At 35.6% G+C, this 19,696-nt stretch overlaps 1 protein-coding gene across 3 annotated transcripts in view; it reads left to right on the forward strand.

The window, feature by feature from the left end:
- The first annotated feature begins 2,671 nt into the window (after positions 1 to 2,671).
- Positions 2,672 to 19,696, forward strand: part of fdl (fused lobes) — a 335,607-nt gene continuing 318,582 nt past the window's right edge. For 2 of the 3 annotated variants that reach the window (XM_069825924.1, XM_069825929.1), the window contains exon 1: positions 2,672 to 2,803. The gene's annotated coding sequence lies outside the window, so the exon portion shown is untranslated. The remainder of the gene's footprint in view (positions 2,804 to 19,696) is intronic. The other variant, XM_069825925.1, reaches the window with a different exon arrangement.

The raw sequence follows: 19,696 nt of genomic DNA on the forward strand, positions 1-19,696 counted from the left end.
CGCAAATTTATTTCTTGAAATATTGATTTTATTTCTGCAGACACGAATTGGTCTTACTAACTGATACTATGAAAATATATAATTTTCCAGCGTTCTGAGTAGGTTGAGAATTCTAAATTGGTATGTATTAATGCTGTACAAAGTCTACAAGAGAGACTGTTATAGATAAAGGACAAAATGGCAATCAAATTGTAATGTTCAAATGCTGTAATTTTTATTCTACTTGCTATTTATAATAATTTTCCCTTATAATATCGTTCATTGCTTGTACAGAAGATTTTGCTTGATGTGCCGAATTTGACCCGTCTGCATTCTGAATAGCTGTCTTATTTGTACAGTCAGCGCAGTGGATGTTGGAGAATGTAGTCACGCAAGGTCGCAACTTTCCGTGTGGTTGGCCCGTACGGAAGGAAAGAGGCTGCGGCGTGTTTACATTCTCCAATTATTCACTGCACTGGCTGTATTATACAGTATAGGTACAACCTTGAGTTACTCAAGCTATCTTCATCGAATCATCACTGTCTACATTTACAAATCGATTATGCTTTGCAACAAATTCGAGATCCTGTGTAGACATAATTACAAGACAAATATTGTCTACGGTAGTCATGGTGATTAGAAAAAAAAGAGGGCCTTATTGGGCAAATCTGTGTAATTTACGAACAAGTTTCTTGTAACTGTCACTGCCGGCGGCGCCACGAGTAGGCACACAGAATGCTGGAATTAAAAAAAAAGCACTTGCTCTTTCCAATTTAATTTTTGATGACAGGACTGTAACCAATTTTCAAGTTGCACACCACTTCGGTGGGCCACGTTATGCATGATGTGTATCTGTGGGGAGTTATGTAATGTACTAGGGTGAGTGTATGTGTAAGTGTTCGTATAAATGGGTGGTGATGATGATGGAGATAAGGAAGGGGAAACACGGTGTTGGCACAGCCTACTCCTGTCGAATAGCACCAAAGGGGTCGCCAGGCTTAACTTTCCCGTCTGACGGACGAATCACTATCAACAGTGACATATGCCTTCTCTTCATATGCACTGCGGAGAGATTTGGGATTTAACCCAGGCATATTGGTGTACAATTTAGTGATTAGAAGTTGTATATTTTACAAGAAAATTTTGACCCCACCAGGAATTGAACCAGGCCCTGGCTAGTCTGGAGACAAACACGCTACCACAGAACTAACTCGGCGGAATGATTTTTAATGTAATATGGCAGATTTGGATGGAACAAATTTAACTGAAATTATCATAACCAAATTTTTTAAGTTACGTATTTTTCAGGCCTGATAATATATATCAAGAAAACATATTAATTCTCTATTGTAGACAGTCATTCTTTGGAGAAATATTGGTAACAAACGATTTGATGTCTGTTATAAGAGTTAAGCAGCGATTTCGATCCTGCATCCTTTTGGCTGAATTGTGGATGTTGGAGGTTACAATCGGTTATTATACAGAGTGATTCACGAGGATTTACCGTCCCTTGCAGAGCTTATTTCCGAAGACATCCGTCCACACCTGTGGAGTAACGGTCAGCGCGTCTGGCTGCGAAACCAGGTGGTCCGGGTTCGATTCCCGGTCGGGGCAAGTTACCTGGTTGAGGTTTTTTCCGGCGTTTTCCCTCAACCCAATATGAACAAATGCTGGGTAACTTTCGTTGCTGGACCCCGGACTCATTTCACCGGCATTATCACCATTATCACCTTAATCTCATTCAGACGCTAAATAACCTGCCGAAGACATTCTGAGCAAAAATGTCACATAAACATTTGTCCCAATCTCAATATTTTCAGAATGACACTAATTTTAAGTTATTTGTAAAATACCATTATCCTTGAGTTTTAAGGGTAAAAGAATATTACAGATAAAGAATGAACTATTCAGGAGTATCGTTTCTTTAATTAGCTAATATTCTGAAGCTAAAAATATGTTGTGAATTCCATAGTTGCTATGTACAGAATTTTTTCTCGATTTTTAACTACAAAATTACATTTTCTTACGTATTTATCACAACAATTGTTACAAATCACGTCACTCTTGTAAATTCTTTAAAACTACCTACATTAGGATGCATAATTAAACTGTAAAGAATCAAGTTCCTAAAGTCGTATGATTTGTAACAATTTTTGTGATAAGTGCGTAAGAATGATGTAATTTTTAGTTAAAAATTGAAAAACAAAATCTATACAAAGCATTAACAACACATTTTTAGCTTCAGAATTCTAACCAATTAAAGAAATGACACTTCTGAATAATTCATTCTCCATGTGTAATATCTTTTTACTCTTGGAAGTGAAGAAAAAAGGTAATTTATTAACAATTTCAAATTAGTGTAACTCCGAAAATATTGAGATTAGGACAAATGTTTATAAGACATTTTTTGCTCAGAATTATTCGGAAATAAGCTCCTTAAGTGACAGAAAATCCTCGTGAATCAATCTGTATACAACTTAGTGATTCTTATATAGACAATTTTATTCTACTTTATATTTGCAATAATATCAGATAACCTAATGTAATTACATAGTGACGATTTTGCAAAATGCTATCAAAAACGCGTCATTAAATAAACTGAGAAGATTTAGAAGATGAAGAAGGAAGAGATAGGAGTGAGAGTATCTTCTTTTTATTCTGATCTCTTTGCAGTGGCCGAGCATGTGCTTGAAAGAGAGCGTCTTAGTAGCGGTAGTGCCAGACCGCTGATCAGTTGTGTAAGTTAATGTAGCTGAGCAGTGAATGTTGCATGTAAATACTGATCGTCATTTTAGTAGTCGTATCTGATGGCACGTGCAAAAAGGTACGAATTAATTTATTCTTTTATACAACTTATTGTCACATTCCGATGAAATATGAAATTAACCATATACAATATACATAAGAATTTTTTAATTCAACTAAATTAACCAAACCTACTATAATCTCATTATTCATCTCTCCATTCATCCGAAAGTAAACAGAAATTAACCTCAATGCATTTCTACTAATCTCAGTAAGAGTATTTGTCTGAAGTCCCTCATATTCTTCTTGCGTTTGTTCAGAAGTGGGATAGATAATAATTTAGAGGGTTAAAACAATTCTGAGCACCGATGATACAATTATGGCATCTTACGCGTATCCATCTTCCCCACTTGGTGTCTCGTACAATTACTGGAAATAGTTCTGAAAATCAGTTCTTATCCGAAATGAAACGAAGGACTTAGATATTGAAGCTGAACAGTTGGTTGACCGATATTTTCATCATCATCATCATCATCATCATCATCATCATCATCATCATCATCATCATCATCATCATCATCATCATCAAGACTATCTCCAACTTTCGTACAACGTTCTTGCCATTAATGACTGCATTACTGCCCGTTTGTCATACATTAATTTGTTGGTGTACGGACGGAAAAATGTATTCTGTGTGGATGATGGGATAAACTCACGCACAATCAGGCCAATCATATGGATCTATTGCGTTATTTATATAATTTAATTTTGACGTAGACCGTGAATGAGCCTAATCGGTATTCCATGTCGTAAATATACAGTATTACCACAGTCTAGTATATACAGTTACGAAGTTTGAGTTATGAGGATGCTAGGAGCAATAGACTGTGCCGGTACTATTTCGCATTGTCTGTAATGAGGCGATATTAGCGAACCTAGTGGTTAGCAACTATCTATGGATGCATATTTACTACGTATTGAGCTTCATGACTGTATATACTAGACTGTGGTATTACACGAATCTCCCTGATTTGTCTTTCGGACTAAGCCATATCCAGTGACGTAGCCAGGATCAGGGCAAGGAGGGTGCGGATGGGGTGCGAGATTTAAAAATGGGGTGCGAGTTGTAAAAATGTGGTACATAAAAAATCCAAAATGTTCTCTCATGCACTTGACCGCATAGTATAAATTTGTTTATTAATATTACTATGTATTATTATTATTATTATTATTATTATTATTATTATTATTATTATTATTATTATTATTATTGGTCAGCATATCCATAACGATATATTAAGGGACGAGTTTTTTCACATCCAAGAAATTGTTTGTTTTTGTTCTTCAAAATAACTTATGCCTAGTATATTTTTAAATAAATTGCCCTTTGGGGTGCGGAAAGGGGTGCTCCGATTTTTTATGGGGTACTTGCGCACCCTTTCGCACTCTTCTAGCGACGTCCCTGGCCATGTCAACGAATTATTTTATCGTCCTCTGCTGGGTTGGAACCGCCAAACCTTGAATTCAGTGATACCGGTATATCACTATAAAAAAGCGAACAACTTGTTCGACCATTTCTAGTACTCTTTGTTTCGGTTAGCATTTTGTCTAAATTTGGATAGAAATTCGCATTTGTACTTCGCTCAAATGTTGGCGTGATAAACATAGCAACTACCGGTGTAACATACTTCATGTAATCTAACGCTGTTCATACCACCACGCGCGTAGAACAGTACATTTTCGTCTATGAATAGTATATAGGTGACACCACTTGCTGCACATGTATTTGGAAATTAAACATAAATCTGTTAGCATAGAAACTTATTAATTCTACTAAATATTTTGATGTTTAACGTCTATAGCTACTACCTATACTAATAGAAAATTTGAAAGATTTTTGTGGAACGGAAATAACACACGTCATTTGATTTCGGTAGCTATGGAAACGCTTACATCATATCCGAAAAACGTCAACAATGTAAACGAGTCTACCGGTATACACGAGGAGTCCGAATATAAGATGTGTAACTTTTTTTAGTTGGTTATTCAACGACTCTGTATCAATTACTGGGTTATTTAACGTCGATGGGTTTGTTGATAGGGAAATTGTACTTGGCGAAAGGAGATCGAGGATTCGCCAGAGATTATTATTATTATTATTATTATTATTATTATTATTATTATTATTATTATTATTATTATTATTGGAGAATTTTTTTTCATACATTATGTCATTCCGTTCATTAGACATACTTAAATCTTACAGCAAATTGTATTTATTTAATCCTAATTCCATTACCATAATGCCTGTATAGACGTTATGCGCAGTCAAAGGGATACTTAAAATCTCCGATCACTTTTTATTGTATTCATTCATTCATAGTGTTCTGCCCAAGGGCAGGTCTTTCACTGCATACCCAACCAATTCCTTTTCCTCTTCCTGATCAGTTTCAGCATCATTCTTTCTTCACCCACTCTTTCTAACAAAGCTTCATTTCTTATTCTGTCTGTCTACTTCACACGTTCCATTCTTCTCCATATCCCCATTTCACATGCTTTCTATTCGCTTCTCTTCACTTCGTCTTAATGTCCATATTTCTGCTCCATACAATGCTACACTCCATACAAAACAGTTCACTAGTCTCTTCCTTAGTTCTTTTTCCAGAAGTCTGTAGGTGATGCTCCTTTTTCTATTAAAAGCTTCCTTGGCCATTGCTATCCTCCTTTTGACTGCATTATTATTATTATTATTATTATTATTATTATTATTATTATTATTATTATTATTATTATTACTGGAGAATTATTATTCATACATATGTCATTCCGTTCACTAGACATACTTAAATCTTACAGAAAATTGTATTTATTTAATCCTAATTCCATTACCATAATGCCTGTATAGATAGTTATCCGCAGTCAAAGGGATTACTTCAAATCTCCTGTCACTTTTTATTGTATTAGTTCCCATTATTTATTTTACCATGAGTTAGTTATATTGCTATAGGCTTACGTATAATGTTACGTTACGATATATTAACTGAAATGAGTGCTTAGTGAAAGACTAATGATAAATATTAAAGCGCTGAGGATACACCACATTTGAAGAAGTCTGTAGATTAACTGAAAACAGCACTGTACGTCGAATCGATATTATCGCCTTTAAACCTGATGCTATGAAAGGTATATAGTAGCTCCAACTATCAGGTTTCAGTCTCACAGAAGCCAGCCTGATGAGGTGCTTGCGGAAAAAATCCATATATGAGCCGACCATTTCGTACTATAAAAATTCCTATTATCTTAGCAATATAGAAGTTGTTGGTCTGTTTATTGATGCAAGAGGAACAATCACCACTCGTCTCCTTTCTTTCTGTAAATGTTTTCTTACTTCGTTGTTTAACGACGATGTAGCAACTACTGAGTTATTAACTGTCGATGTAATGGTGATAGCGAGATGATACTTGGCGAGATTTTGTCTGAGTAGCTTAATATGTTACTAGCCAGCGAAATATGGAAAGTAGGGGGAAAGGAATTGATCACCCTACCCCATTATCTCCTGGCTTAGTTGCTTCACTTATGAGGTCCCAATCTGTCTTCGTATAGTTGACTGAACAACAACAAAAAGGCCGAGGATTTGCCATAGATTACCTGATATTCGTCTTACGATTTGAGGAAGACCGCGGAGAAAACCCAACCAGGTAATCAGTCCAAGCGGGAATCGGACCTTTGCCGAAGCCAAACGCGCTACTATCACAGCTACGCCGGTGACTGTAAATGTTTTCAAATACCAACGAACATCATTAAAGAAGTAGCTAGCTATTAAGTCATTGAAGCTATGAATTTACATCCTACAATTCCTACACCATCTTTATTTTACTCCCGAACTTCTTTTCTAGATTTTAACATATTAATTTTTATATTGATCACTATACAGAAAGTTCCTATGCAGACCGGTACCATTCAAATCTCTATCTCACAAAATCTGTTGGCAGACAGAGTCATGCGCCGGAGTACGGACAGGTCTGTGCACGCTTCCTTACGCAGACCGGTCCCACTCCGCCCCTTACCGCTTAGCTTCCTCTGGCCGGGCGATCTACACTACCGTCATTAAGCCGACGGACGGAACATTACAATCTGGAACCGGTCTGCATAGGAACACTCTGTATATTGTGATTCTAATTCCAGATTTATTTTCATATTTTTAAATCGATTGTAATTTTACTTTTATAATCCTTTGCCATATTTTAGTAGGTTATTTTACGACGCTTTATCAACATCTTAGGTTATTTAGCGTCTGAATGAGATGAAGGTGATAATGTCGGTGAAATGAGTTCGGGGTCCAGCACCGAAAGTTACCCAGCATTTGCTCATATTGAGTTTGAGGGAAAACCCCGGAAAAAACCTCAACCAGGTAACTTGCCCCGAGTGGGAATCGAACTCGGGCCACCTGGTTTCGCGGCCAGACGCGCTGACGTTACTCCACAGGTGTGGACCCTTTGCCATATTGTGACAACTTGACAAGTTGGGGAAAACTTTAATAAAAAATTAAAATTAATACAACACTCTTGAAAACGCAAAGTCCAGTGCTGAGGGCACATTTTGCAAACCCACTAATGGCGAGCCTGATATAGGCAACAAGAAAAATTAATTCAGCCTCTCAAAATTACGGCTCTTGTATCCTCTTCAGTCCCGAATTTATATTTGTTTTTAAATTGAAATATATATATATATATATATATATATATATATATATATATATATATATATATAATCATTCTGGGGTTCCGAAAATCCCAAATCATGTCTTCACAGAAAATCAAATTTTGGGGCAATTTTGACTCTTGGTGCCCCAAAATTTTAATTCTAACTTATAAATCTGGTATAGAAATGTTGCAAAAGTGATACTCTTCATTTCTATCAAATTTAATTATTAAAAAATTTAAAAGTATCCAAGATACTGCAAAAAAATTAAAATATAATTATGTAACGTATACTCTAGAACAGGACTGAGGAGGGTATGATATTATTGTTATTATTATTATTATTATTATTATTATTATTATTATTATTATCTGCCGCGTCTGTGCCTCAGCGCTGGCACGCTGGTTTTCATCCGGACAGTCTGAGCTCGACTTCCAGCATGGCCGTGATTGAATTCGATGATGTTCAAATAAAGGGGTTGTCATTTTTTGTTCAAATGGAGTTTTTTCACCAGGTGAATACCTACACAAGTTGAATTCTACAAGTGGGTATGCAAGAAACAAAATAATGGGCCTACTAGCATTTGATGTGTTTTGTGTAGAAGATTATTTGCAATAAGGGTTCGAAGTTTAATTTTCGTTTATCTCAAAACTCATTTTATAACTTATCTCCTTTACCCCAAAAACCATCGAATTTGTGGACATTTCTAAGGCAATTTCTTGAGTTATTCCAGTCTTCCTCTTTGATCTCACAGAACAACCAACCTCCCTTTCATTTCGTCTATCATCTGCAATAGTTAAAAGTAGACTGGGGAGAAGTCTTGGGGTAATATTGGTCTGTGATGCTGATATAGGATTTGAGGGCTTAGAATTCCTGGCCCTGAGTTTTAGTAGGTCTCGTCTGAGAAAGAAACCTGACTTTGTCAGGGAAGAAGAAAGATTATCCACACGTCTGCGTCGGGTTTGCGAATACCCCCTGGGCTACCTGTCGCACCGGAACAATCAACACACATAGGACGTAATACGGGTCAATATACACTTTACAGCAAGCCTAAGTGCATGAACGTATCACGGGTTCGACCCTCGAAAAGGCAGTTAGCCAGACAGGTGCTGTATTATTGTTTATCATCAATCACCAGAACCCAGCAGTAATGGAGTCCATTAGCAAGACCATGCCAACAGCGTGTAGTTGAGACAGGAGTTCGTCATTGATGGCAAAGTGAAGTCATGTGGAGATCTAATTGAAGCTGATCGGATTGCGGTTTAATCAATTAACGGTTGTGTCAATAAGCGCTTGTAAACAAAACATTCTTAATTCCTGTTTGTCTCTCTTTCCTTTCAAAGTGAAATGTTTATCAAATGAATAATATGTAGAGATCCTATTTTACGGTGAATAAAACTTTTAAATTTCGGTATAAAAATTTGCTTGATTTCTGTGTTATTTCGTGCAAAAAACATAAATTCAGTGGTATTTCACATTTAAAAAATGCAGAATGTTGCGTTTGGGAAGACATAAAATAAAAACGTGATAAAATGAGAACTGTTGTTTTTATTGTTAAATAATTTGTACATGGGAGTTTTGTCCAAATTAGACCTCAACGTGCCCACCATTGCGAATACGACATAGTTCATATCTTTAGGCGAATTCTTCCCATGTGTGGTCTAACATCTCAGAAGTAACTTTCTCAAAAGCTGAAAAAAAAACTTTGTTCTGAGACCATACACATCATTCTTCACGAAACCCCAGAGAAAGAAATCGGGTGGTGTCAGGGAATTTGGAGGCCACATAATTGGCCCTACTCAACCACAGCAGTTGTTATCAAATATGTCATCCAGATAATCACGGACGTCTGTTGCCCAGTGAGGTGGTGCACCATCCTGTTGGAACATGATACCTTTTTTTTTTCTTGTTGCAGTTGTGATTCGAAAAAGCTTTTCAACATATCCAGATGTGGTCCTGATCGAACTGTTTCCTCTGCGAAGATAAACGGCCCATACAGATTATAGCGACTTACCCCGCACCAAACACTAACGGTCTTACTAATAAAAACTCTATATACAGACATTTAACTCTCTTATACTTGTACAATGAGCAGCTCGTTTATAAGTCGTGTGTAAATTCCTTACTAATAATCACTACATACGTCTTGTATAACAGTATAACTGTTACACAGTTACGTCATAGTTTCGTCATTACTTCTTTACGAAAGGTAATAGAATATCTGAGATTCTCTATTGCATCCGGTAGAGCGCTCTAGTGTGGCGTGTTAAGTATCGATAGTACAACTGGCTGTGATCGATTACCACACTATATTTTGGTCAAAGAGAACAAGCTACAGCAATAATATTCTACTTATTCTGTGCTCTTTGGTGTGTTCTTCTGTGGTTACAAGGCATCCATCATCATAAAATGACAGTCAATACGAACAGCTGTTAGAGGGGCGGCCATTTTTTCTCTATATACAACGCTTAAATAAGGGGTTTCGTATATATAACTACTGCAAAGCAATTCCCATTGTATAGTTACAGATTGTTTATACATCCATCGCTTATGCATGGTTTATTAGTAACGTTTTCTGTCTCAACGCTGCATAAGTCTCGCATAAAAACTATACAAGGTTTATTAGTAAGACCGTAACTTTGAGACTAGCCCGTTCCAGTTCATATGAGACTTGTAACTTTGAGCCCTCCGAACAGCATACTCTCGTTAAAACCGCCGTTGAATAGATATACTTTCAAATTTAGCAAACCACAAGTCACATTTCTCTCGTTGTTGTGCAGTAAACTGCATTTTGTTTATTCGGTCGTTGCTGAGTAACTTATTTTGTTTCTTAAGCGGTAACGATGATAATACAAAACTCCCGTGCTTCAGTATTATATTGAAACTCAAATCAATTTATTCTACGTCACCCCATTATAAATCGTATAGTTATTTTATGTGTTCCCAAACGGATCAGACTGTATTACTGCTTGATTCTCGTCGTGCAAAATACATTAAATATTTCTTAAAAAAAAAAAAAAAAAAAAAGCTGGTAAGTTTGTAACATGAAGGGAATCTTAAGGTAAGCGTTCACTACATCGTATCGCACCCCTCGTACGAATCACACGCCACGGATATTTTAAGTGCAGTGCGTTCACTGTAACGGCTCTACCTCATCGCCTCATCGGATTCTCTATCAGCTGTTTAAAACATGACGTCGTACGATATTGACATTGCTGAAAACAGAGGAGTTTTGAGGTTAGACCTGTTAATCATTAGTGATATCGAAGATGAATTTGTAATTGTTTCCTGCTTCTTGACTGAAGAGGAAGAAATGAAAGAGATATTGCTTACATAATATATATATGTAAGAAACGACTTGATTACTGTAATGGGAATGCCTCAAATTATATAATTCTTCGCAGTTTTCTACAAGCGAAATAAGTTTTCCGTCTGCCATTTTGGCGCGACACTGAACATGGCACAACATAATACTAACAGTTGAGCAATTAAAATTCATTTATTAAGAAGACCATGATCGCACGCATCGGAAAAGTTGCTCATCCGAGAAACGTGGACAGATTTGCCGAGAGTCGATGCGTGCGATACGATGTAGTGAACGCGGTTACATGACAATTACAGCAAAGGTTGTCTTTTTCCGATTCGTCCGATGAGTGCGATACGATGTAGTGAACGCTTACTTTTAGAATCCGTTGTACATTTTAACAATACTTACAGTTTCATCACTTAACGTGTTGTGTAGAGAAATTTGTGTGACAGCTTCCCATTCTGTATAGGAATAATATAAACTAAGAAGCACCGCAAAACATTCTATTTGTACTTTATTTTTATTTAAAACACTGGAAATTCGGCTAGAATATAAGGTTCAAGAATTTGTAAATTAAAATTTGAAGTTTCGTAAACAAGTAAAAACATTAATTTCGAATAAATTCGAGCTGAAAACAAAGATTTCGCGTATACAAAACATTTCGCGAGTTTAAACTTATGATATTTTGACCTGAAAGTGCTTGAAACACAAAATGTTAGTTTCAACTGAAAACCCGTATTCTCCGTTGTCAGTTGCTTAGCACCGGCAATAAGTTACGTGACATTAAATATACTAACGTCAGTTGCTTAGCAATAGATCATTAAAAGAAATAAATGTAGACCTAGTCCCGACGCTGTTATTTCCGGCGTGACTCCGCCTCTTTGCTTACGTCTTAGAAAGTGAAGGCTCTATAAATTCTAGGTAGGTAGTATCATTCACCATTTTTGTTCTTACATTGCCAAGCTACCATACGAGGAATCTATTTGCAACACCGTTAAACATTATCATGTCGTAACTTCTATGATAATAAATCAAACGCAATGTAATTCAGCAAATAATTGAGCGGCAAATAACGTCTTCATGTGCTTTCTGCAAACGCCAACTAAAGATCTAAAATGGCGGGCGATTATATTAAGTATTTCTCGAGCCTTAAGAAATGAATCAGCGAATCACAAGACGCACACGTTTAAATGTAGCCGACCTGCAACGCGATTGGCTGCCGGAAATTAGAGTGACGGGACTATAATTCCATAGTAAATGCTTGTGCATATATAATATGGGACATATTCAATACAGAAATGTAGCAAAATAATAAATTAATAACACAACACGTAAATTACATTAAAGTTATTTCACTCTCAATGATATTCACAATTCTTATAAATAAGAACAAATTCCTTCAAGATCTAAATATCACAATAACATCCAACTCTGAGTATGAACGTCTCACGTTAGGCCTATTAGATGCAGAGATTCTATGATTATTTTATAGGCGGGGAGCGTGAGGAATGAGTTGACTGGATTGTTTTCCCAGTAATACTTGCGCGGCAGCTCAAAATTTAATTGGTGCAAGAAATGATGGCGATATTGTGCTCCCAGTAGACTTCACGCCGCGGCACAAAATTTCATTGGCGCAACGAATGTTGGCGACATTGTATTCCCAGTAGCCTTCGCGCCGCGGCACAAAATTTCATTGGCGCAACGAATGTTGGCGACATTGTATTCCCAGTAGCCCTTGCGTGGCTCCTCAGAATTGAATTGGTGCAAGGAATGATGACGACATAATACTTTTTCAGTCTCTTGCTACATATGATCAGTAGAAACATTAATATTGCTATTGTTGAGCTATGCTCAATGTCTCAAAAACAACATCGTTTTAAGGGACCTCAAAATTAATTTCGCCTAAGGCCTTGTAATTCCTACAGCCGGCTCTGCTGCCCCTGAAAAGCTAAGCCAAAGAAAGTCAAATGTTTTATTTATTTTGAGATTTTATAAATAAAATCATTTATGTGCAGTCCAGAAAATGAAAGTTTTTTTTTTTTTTTTTTTTTTTTTTGTTGCGTATCAAATAATTTGTAGCCTAAATTTATGTTTTCATTAGTACACCTACTCAAAGGAAGTGCTTTATGAACAGCGATGTTATTTGCAATATGATAAAAGGAATGCATTTCTACGAAACTAGTAGAGTGTATGTTTTCTGTAGCACTCTTTCTATTTGACAGGCTTATTCCTGTCTCTGTTTTCATCCCACTCTTTTTCTGTCGTCGTGCTCTGTTTCCCTCTATTTTTTATTTACCTACTTATTCTGTATTTCTGTCTCATTCACGCACTTTCTGTTCTTCTCTTACCTTTAGATGGATTGACTCATTATAGTAACGACGTGTCCTATTGTATGGAAGATATTGAATGGAGAATTGTTGGATGTATGATAAAGAATACGGGAATACACAGAAAATATGTCGCAATATTGTTCACAACAAATTACACTTGAATTTCCCATGATTTCCACATACATATCTGGCTTGTTGAGTTGGTGTAGTAAACATGAGAAATACCCAAATACTTAGAGTAATACAAGATGGCGGCTTTTGTTTACGTCGAAGTATTAATACAATATATTGATGGCGTCTGATGAGAACGGTCAATAGTGGAGTTTCCGGTGTGATAATAGTAGTTAGTCCCAACACTCATCAACCTTAGAAGTATCTTAACTAACACACATTTGTGCGAATTTACTAGGGACTGTACTGTAAAATAATTTTAAGGACCATTCAGTCTACTGCCACTGAAGAGGAGAGCTGCCATTTGACGAGAAGGAAAACAAAAGTAGGAAATTATTATTTCTAGATGATTAATTCCAAGGTATTATTATTATTATCATCATTATCATTATCATTATCATCATCATCATTAAATTAACTAAATGAGGGACAATGCAATGGTGGATCGGTACAGATAGCACTTTTTCTATTGAGTTGACAACGTTTCGAAGATTGAATCTACTTTTATCTTAAGATGAACAAACAAGAGATAGCAAAGAGTATCCTACAATTATTCGGCTCATTCCAAACAGCAAATTCGCTTGGCTGAAATGGAATGGAATTTACGGGAAAGGGTACTATGGTCCAGAACTTTGACCTGTTACGATCTATATCCGCTTGACTGACTCAAACGCATTTTGATGTTTTGTGTAGGAGAGTTACTTTTGCATTATAGGCCTACCTGTTTTTCGTGTATATTTTTTATACTCGTGTATTTCAAATCCGTTTTGCATATGCGTGTATTCCGTGTGTGTTTTCCATATGCGTGTATTCCACGTTTCTTTTGCTTATGCCTGATTTTCGTGTTTCTTTTGCATATGCCTATTTATCGTGTCTCTTTTCATATGCATTTATTTCGTGTCTTTCGTATGTGGATGTACAGTGTTTCGTGTCTGTTTTGCATATGAGTGTATTTCGTGTCTGTTTCGAATGTCGGTTTATTTCGTGTCTCTTTTGCATATGCTTGTATTTCATGTCTGTTTCGAATGTATGTTTATTTCATGTCTCTTTTTCATATGAGTGTATTTCGTGTCTGTTTCGAATGTCTGTTTATTTCGTGTCTCTTTTGCATATGCTTGTATTTCATGTCTGTTTCGAATGTCTGTTTATTTCGTGTCTCTTTTGCACATGCTTGTATTTCATATCTGTTTCGAATGTCTGTTTATTTCGTGTATCTTTTGCATATGAGTGTATTTCGTGTCTGTTTCGAATGTCTGTTTATTTCGTGTCTCTTTTGCATATGAGTGTATTTCGTGTCTGTTTCGAATGTCTGTTTATTTCGTGTCTCTTTTGCATATGAGTGTATTTCGTGTCTGTTTCGAATGTCTGTTTATTTCGTGTCTCTTTTGCATATGAGTGTATTTCGTGTCTGTTTCGAATGTCTGTTTATTTCGTGTATCTTTTGCATATGAGTTTATTTCGTGTCTGTTTCGAATGTCGGTTTATTTCGTGTCTCTTTTGCATATGAGTGTATTTCGTGTCTGTTTCGAATGTCTGTTTATTTCGTGTCTCTTTTGCATATGAGTGTATTTCGTGTCTGTTTCGAATGTCTGTTTATTTCGTGTATCTTTTGCATATGAGTTTATTTCGTGTCTGTTTCGAATGTCGGTTTATTTCGTGTCTCTTTTGCATATGAGTGTATTTCGTGTCTGTTTCGAATGTCGGTTTATTTCGTGTCTCTTTTGCATATGAGTGTATTTCGTGTCTCTTTTGCATATGAGTGTATTTCGTGTCTGTTTCGAATGTCTGTTTATTTCGTGTCTCTTTTGCATATGAGTGTATTTCGTGTCTGTTTCGAATGTCTGTTTATTTCGTGTCTCTTTTGCATATGAGTGTATTTCGTGTCTGTTTCGAATTTCGGTTTATTTCGTGTCTCTTTTGCATATGAGTGTATTTCGTGTCTGTTTCGAATGTCTGTTTATTTCGTGTCTCTTTTGCATATGAGTGTATTTCGTGTCTGTTTCGAATGTCTGTTTATTCCGTGTCTCTTTTGCATATGAGTGTATTTCGTGTCTGTTTCGAATGTCTGTTTATTTCGTGTCTCTTTTGCATATGAGTGTATTTCGTGTCTGTTTCGAATGTCTGTTTATTTCGTGTCTCTTTTGCATATGAGTGTATTTCGTGTCTGTTTCGAATGTCTGTTTATTTTGTGTCTCTTTTGCATATGCTTGTATTTCATGTCTGTTTCGAATGTCTGTTTATTTCGTGTCTCTTTTGCATATGAGTGTATTTCGTGTCTGTTTCGAATGTCTGTTTATTTCGTGTCTCTTTTGCATATGAGTGTATTTCGTGTCTGTTTCGAATGTCTGTTTATTTCGTGTATCTTTTGCATATGAGTTTATTTCGTGTCTGTTTCGAATGTCGGTTTATTTCGTGTATCTTTTGCATATGAGTTTATTTCGTGTCTGTTTCGAATGTCGGTTTATTTCGTGTCTCTTTTGCATATGAGTGTATTTCGTGTCTGTTTCGAATGTCGGTTTATTTCGTGTCTCTTTTGCATATGAGTGTATTTCGTGTCTATTTCGAATGTCTGTTTATTTCATGTATCTTTTGCATCTGAGTTTATTTTGTGTCTCGAATGTCTGTTTATTTCGTGTCTCTTTTGCATATGAGTGTATTTCGTGTCTGTTTTGAATGTCGGTTTATTTCGTGTCTGTTTTGAATGTCTGTTTATTTCGTGTTTCTTTTGCATATGAGTGTATTTCGTGTCTGTTTCGAATGTCGGTATATTTCGTGTTTGCATATGCGTATATTTCATGTCTGTTTCGAATGTCGGTTTATTTTGTGTCTCTTTTGCATACGAGTGTATTTCGTGTCTGGCATATACGTTATGAGACAATTAAGCCAGGAGATAATGAGATAGGGTTGCCAGTTCCTTTCCCCCTCCATTGCATACATCGCCGATTAGCTACATATTACACTAATGAGACTTCAGATGCATACAAACAGTAATTGTTCTTCCTCTGACAATCATATGTTTCTAAATATTTTACTTAAACTTTTTAAAGTCATCATGTCAAACACTTCTACATCGCACAAAAAACAGTTTGTAAAAATGTATTTTATGTAGCCTCTTTGTCAGAGACGCATGTGCGTAACACAACTGTGAGTGATTCTTCACGTCTCCTTATTAGCTAGGCCTGAAGACTAAATATAATAATTGTGTCTTCGACCTTCTACGTACACAATAACCTGTCGTACTGAATTTCTATTATAATGGTAGGAAATACCTTAAATATTCAACAAAAGCAAAGACCTAATAGTAGCACACACTGATCTAGATGCTGTAGTTACATTAATTTTGAAGTTGTACCAGACTGCTTCTACTGTAACGTTAAGAGGGAAGGTACACCATTGCCCTGCAAAAGTTTAGTGAAATTCATTTTATAGCTCATCTACTATAGAAGCTAAATGAACAAATCTTTTCATGCTTAATATACATACATTACACTTTATAAAACACTATTCAGAATATTAAAATAGCTAATGATTACCTGTAAAATAATATAAAATTTGCATAATTATTTTACAACCGTAAAGCATTTATATAGTAAAATCTACGATTAATTAAATATCTGCGTGATTCTTTTACAGAAATATTCTAAAGATCTACATCAACAATATAATCTAGGATTTTTACTTATTCCTTCAGGAAATTTTTTTTTTCTTAATCTAAAATTTTAGAAAATTTAATATTGAAGGTAACGTTTGAGATGCGCAGGGCATGTAGAACGTATGGGCGAATCCAGAAATGCATATAGAGTGTTAGTTGGAAGGCAGGATGGAAAAAGACTTTTGGGAAGGCCGAGAGGTAGATGGGAGGATAATATTAAAATGGATTTGAGGGACGTGGAATATGATGATAGAGACTGGATTAATCTTGCATAGGATAGGGATCGATGGCGGACTTAAGCGAAGGCGACAATGAACCTGCGAGTTCCTTAAAAGCCAATTGTAAGTAAGTAAGATAACGATTAAGAAAAAATAATACCTCTTGAAGGAATAGGTGAAACATTCTAAACTATACTGTTGATGTAGATCCTTAAAACATTCCAGTAAAATAATCATGCAGATATTTTCTATTTTTTATTATGTAAATTCTTTGTAAAAAATATGCCAATTGGATATTTTATTTTTACAGGTAATTAACTACTTTAATATTTTGATTAGTGTCTTATGAAATGTGATGTACTCGTATGTATATTAAACATGAAAACGTTTGTTAATTTAGCTTTTATAGTAGCTGAGATATAAAAAAAATTAATTTAACTAAGTTTTTGGAGGCCTATGATGTACCTCCCCCATTTAAGATTTTATTTCTTGAGCGAAAAATAGGTTACTTAAGTATTGTAGTACTTACGCTTTACTGTTTGTATTGGCAGCTAGGTTTTTCTAGGTGACTATTCTTTTGAAGTATTTCCCACATGAATATTGTCTAGGGATGATGTAGTACTGATGGTGTGGACGCTTTCGTTGATAGATAGAACTAAAGAAACATAAATTCTGAAGGCTCTGTTTTTAATGTGCTGATCTCCTTTAAGAAATCTGTAGTATGAGATGAAGAAATTTTCATTGCTATAGAAACTGTAACAATAATCATTTGTTATTATTTAATTGTGTGATCGAGTGAACATGCTTAGTGAAAGCGTGTAAATTATTAACACGTTCTACGTCTGTGAATGTTAAGAAATTAATTTCTAGCTAACAATGGCTGTAAACTGTCTTCGCTGAGCAGAGGAAAGACATTCCCTGGAAAAGAAAGAAAACTGGAGCGCAGTCTGGGACTCTGACGTCATAGAGGTTGCGCTTTATATATGGCGTGCATTAAATCAAACTAAAAGTGAACTTTCTTTTTCTGCAGTCGGCCAAGTGCCAGGTCATGCCCCATGTAACTGGAGAGCTCGTGGTCATCAAAGGAATGTACTTCTGAGTGCATTGCCCCTCACTTTATAATCAAATTAACCTCCACGCTTTGCATATTACTAAAGCTTCAGGAAGTCAGCAGGAAACCTTGATGGAATCTTGTTTAAAACCTTGTACTCAACATTTCACATTTTAAAAATAAACTCTATTTCAAAGAATTTGAATAATTCTGCGAATAAACATAAAAGATTTACTGGCTATAATAGGCTCTCCTAAATCAGTTTTTAGAAATCCTCGTATAAATAGTTTTGTTTCTTACATTTCTGACTGAAAGACCCGTTAACTTCATCTATTAGAGTAACCGGGGGTAAAGACCCTATCCTAAATATTTTGGTTCCCTGAAACCGAAAGTGACTGCTTTTTTGAGGTAACGACTGCCATCTTAGAAGCTGTTTTTACACAAAATTTGGTGTTTCTCTGTCTAATGTACTGGAAATAATGAGCTATTTTTAATTTTTCACTATTCTGATATATCTAATATTGCACTTGTATATTAGTAGTAGGCCTAATAGACTTTAAATATTAATAGCAACTGCATTTCTTTTTTCGTGCTCTATTTCATTGTCTATGGCGAATATCATGCGTAGTTCGTGGTTTCACAATTTCTTTCCTAAATGGCAGCACTTCTTTGAGTCCTTTAGCCTGTCATATGGGGTAAAGATCCGCACGATAAATGAGGTAAAGATCCGAATGCGTAACTTTGCCCCACAGGTCATATTAAAATTTTAGCGTGTTGCTATAATTAAACAATACACTCTAACTTCGATTGTAGATCTATTTTGCATAAATTGCTACAGAAAAACGGATTCCAAGTCATTAATATACGAGTATGTGATGAAATAAGTAAGACAGCTTTCCGATTAGAGTATATCGAAAAGAAAATCGGCAAAAATGTAAAATGTAGAAGAATTCATTTTAAGAAAAGGTTTAAAAAAGAATTCGGTGTTTCTTCGCTTGGTTTCAGGCGTACATTTAATGAAAGATGAGAAAATGAATGATTTTATGGTCTGACGCTCGAAACACTCGCAAGTTTGCATACCGAAACAATATGATTTGTTTCAAGTAATTTTACAAGTTTCTGCAGCATGTTTTGTGTTGATTTAGATTATTATGTCATTCTTTAAGGTGAATTACAAATATTTTTTCCACATGTCCCACGTAATTATTACAGTTTATGCAGTATGTTTTGCATTAATTTTCGTGCTGACATTCGTATTTTGTTATCTATAAATATTTATTTTCCATACTTGAAGCAATCACGCGTTTGTGCAGTTAAGTATAGCGTTGATTTGTTTTGGTATCTTTGCCCTTTGTTTTGCGGATCTATACCCTAATATTTGGGATAAAAATTCCAATTGTTATATCTAATTGAAATTTTTATAAATCTAATAAAATAACCAATATAATTTCCAAGGTTTTACATAAGTTAAAGAAAACTGTAAGGTATATTTAATCATCAAAACCAGTTTAAAATAATGAATAGGCCTGATCAGAGGAACAA

Source organism: Periplaneta americana, chromosome 5 (assembly GCF_040183065.1).
Source record: "Periplaneta americana isolate PAMFEO1 chromosome 5, P.americana_PAMFEO1_priV1, whole genome shotgun sequence".
NCBI classification, from domain to species: Eukaryota; Metazoa; Arthropoda; class Insecta; order Blattodea; family Blattidae; genus Periplaneta; species Periplaneta americana.